The following is a 3624-nucleotide window of genomic DNA, read 5'->3' as shown; positions in this document are numbered from 1 at the left end:
AGCACGTTCCCAGTGGTATGTGACACCAGATATCTACACTGATGCCACGCAATTGCTGTATATTACATGCCGATTCTTAGTGGTCGAGGATCTAGCGATCGATAGCGTCCCAGATATGTTCCAGTAAGGTCCCATGAGGCACACTTGGCAGCCAAGACTTGAGTTCCCTTCCATGCTCCAACCTCTGTAGCAATATTCCGATTTTTGGTTCCGACTGTTTTCCTGCTGGAAGATGCCACCTCCATCAGAGAAGGCATCAAGAATGAAGCGGTGCAGGTGGGTCATAATAATGTTCAACGCGGTCCACAGTTGTCACGGTGTCTTCAATTACTACCACAGGTCCCGCGGTAGGCCACGTGGACGTCCCCCGTAGCATACTACTGACAGCACCGGCCCTGCCTCCGTGTTGTGGTGCACGTTTCGAGCACCCGTTCACCTGGACGACGACCGACACCGTGGTGTAGGTAGAAACGTAATTCAGTGGACCAGGCGACAGGTTTCTATTGATCCACTACCTAATCTCTATGATCCCGTGCACATTGCAATCGGCCAACCGGTGTGGCCGTGCGGTTAAAGGCGCTTCAGTCTGGAACCGCGTGACCGCTACGGTCGCAGGTTCGAATCCTGCCTCGGGCATGGATGTGTGTGATGTCCTTAGGTTAGTTAGGTTTAATTAGTTCTAAGTTCTAGGCGACTGATGACCTCAGAAGTTAAGTCGCATAGTGCTCAGAGCCAGCCACATTGCAATCGTAACTGACGACGTCGTTTGGTGAGCACGGAAACAAGAATAATCTGCTGCGGAACCTGATGTTTAACGAAGTAGACTGAACGTTGTACTCCGAAACATTTGTACCTGCTACCTGATTCTTCCGCCGGCTCTTGGTAGAACAACATAATAAATGATAAGCACAGTATTGCTTATGTTCTACAGGATTAATTTATTGAAGTAGACCGGTTTTCGCCTTACAAGACTGTCATCAGACTTCAACTGAGTGTCGCCACCAAAGAAGTTACAATGTTTGTAAACAACATAGGAAAAGATGCTATTAGCCGAGCACTACAGTATTGCACCTGGCAGTGAGGGTGCTTCGGTCGGCTCGCATGTTTACCTGTGCGCGTGAAGCCAGCCGGAACGTGCTCCGCTGTTCTAACAACCAGACAACGTGCTGGTGAAGCTGATCCGATCTCCACAGTGTATAAGAGAGTCGAAAAGAATGGATATGATTTTTCTTTACTGTAACATTACCCTGTGTTTCCGAAAACGGCCACGGGCGACCAAGAGGCTGGACAGTACTCGTCTAAACTGACGCACAAACACACAATAAATGCCATCGTGGGCAGTGCGTTGATTTTTATTATATAACGTATGGCATTTAAGTACATTTCAGTATTGGATCACGTTATTCTACATTACATAACATTACGTATATTCACAGACAAGCATCTAGTCCTTGTATATACTCAATGTATTTTTGGGATGCCATGAAGAATTATTCAAAGTCCCCACTGAAAGCTCTGGCACTGCAGTCTTCTCTGATGTGTTGGATGGTCTGCATAGGCGTGCTGCAGTAACATGCTGGCGAAGGCAGCAGTCCCTATTTCAAGAGTGAGTCAGCACATCTTCCATGCCCAGTTCTAAGTCGGTTCAGAGTTGACCAGATCTTCCGGGGCTGATCAAACCCAGGAACTGCCCCAGTAATACAAGGCATTAGGTGGCAAGTTGTAGGGGCACTTTGGAACCATTCTCTTCTAAAAGAGTTGATGTCAGCCCCAGTGAGGCTGTCGAGGGCAAGAGGAGGATGTCTTGAACGAAGCCTCTTGATACTCAGATCAGGTATATCGATATGTACCGGTAGTTTAGGGTTTGCTTCGGTCTTGTTGTATTCCCTGACCAAGGCTGCTTCTCGTCGTATTTTTGGGGGTGTTATATGACTCAGGACAGGTAGCCGTATGTTAGGTGTAGACGTAACGGTCCCTGAAATAATACGCATGGTGTTAAGTTCGATATAAATTTTGTTCACGCGACTGCTGTTTAGCCACACTGATGCACAGTATTCCGCCCTTGATAATATAATTTAAAAGGTAAAAACCTGAACAATGAATAAAAAAACAGGGAGCAGGCAGTAAAAACAGTAACACACCCTGCCTACGTGACAGTTTAATAAACAAATCCAATAAAATAAAATTAGTAATTGACAGGACTACTTCAAGAGATATTACACAATGAAAGGGATAGAGAAACCAATTAAATGAAACAATTAACAATTGTAACAACAGAGTATATGGACTATACAGGCAATTACATCTAAATAAAAAGAAATGAATAAGTACGGGAAAATGGAGGAATATGAAGGAACAGAGAGTGTGGGAAGTAATGGAAAATTGAAAGCGTTATATGAAGTTTAGAAGAGGGTAAGTGTTAAGATGAGTTTGATTATTTAAGATTAAATTCCTCATAGCACTGTGCAAAAATGTTGCGACTACACGACCGTTTTCCCCTAATCGACCTTTCAGGGGCTTCGTTGACTGGATTAATCATAGACATCGAAATAATCTCTCGCAACGTATGCAAGATCCAATCCGTCAGTGACATAATTCGGGCGTCTAAAAAAAAATCGAATCGGCCTTCAAAAAAGTCGTTAAAAGTTGGAGACTGAAAGCACGTCTGATGCGATAAGACATCTGTGAAGCGTCAATTCGAGTCTACGTAACGTATACGAACCACCGTACAGTAACGAAATTAGAATTATATTAATACCTTCAGCTGAAACTTCCTGGCAGATTAAAACTGTGTGCCCGACCGAGACTCGAACTCGGGACCTTTCGCAGGAGAGCTTCTGTAAAGTTTGGAAGGTAGGAGACGAGGTACTGGCAGAAGTAAAGCTGTGAGTACCGGACGTGAGTCGTGCTTCGGTAGCTCAGTTGGTAGAGCACTTGCCCGCGAAAGGCAAAGGTCCCGAGTTCGAGTCTCGGTCGGGCACACAGTTTTAATCTGCCAGGAAGTTTCATATCAGCGCACACTCCGCTGCAGAGTGAAAATCTCATTCTGAATACCTTCAGCTGCTGACGGGCGTTGATATATATCAACGGGGACAGGTGAAAATCTGTGCCCCGACCGGGACTCGAACCCGGGATCTCCTGCTTATATGCAGACGCTCTATCCATCTGAGCCACAGAGGACACAGAGGATAGTGCGACTGCACGGAATATATCGCGCAAGCCTCCCGCGAGACCCATATTCTCACCTTGTTTGTCGACACATTACACTCGTAGTGTCCCACTATCCCGAGATAGTCCCTGCAGTCGCATCATCCTCTGCGCCCTCGGTGGCTCAGATGGATAGAGCGTCTGCCATGTAAGCAGGAGATCCCGGGTTCGAGTCCCGGTCGGGGCACACTTTCACCTGTTCCCGTTGATATATATCAACGCCCGTCAGCAGCTGAACGTATTAATATAATTCTAATTTCGTTCTAGACCGCTGCAGGTCATCAATGGTGTCTGTTATTTCGGACATGTCCGAAAGAACAGAGCCGGCCGGAGTAGCCGAGCGGTTCTAGGCGCTTCAGTCCGGAACCGCGCCACTGCTACGGTTGCAGGTTCGAATACTGCCTCGGGCATGGATGT

General features: G+C 46.6%; 1 non-coding gene across 1 annotated transcript; it reads left to right on the top strand.

The window, feature by feature from the left end:
• The first annotated feature begins 3319 nt into the window (after positions 1 to 3319).
• On the top strand, positions 3320 to 3394 carry Trnat-ugu. The gene has a single exon. It is a non-coding gene; the product is annotated as a tRNA-Thr (tRNA).
• The last annotated feature ends 230 nt before the right edge of the window (positions 3395 to 3624 follow it).

This window comes from Schistocerca americana, chromosome 2 (genome assembly GCF_021461395.2).
Source record: "Schistocerca americana isolate TAMUIC-IGC-003095 chromosome 2, iqSchAmer2.1, whole genome shotgun sequence".
NCBI lineage: Eukaryota > Metazoa > Arthropoda > Insecta > Orthoptera > Acrididae > Schistocerca > Schistocerca americana.
The sequence above is the reverse complement of the archived record's forward strand: the minus strand, read 5'-3'. Positions and strand labels throughout refer to the sequence as shown.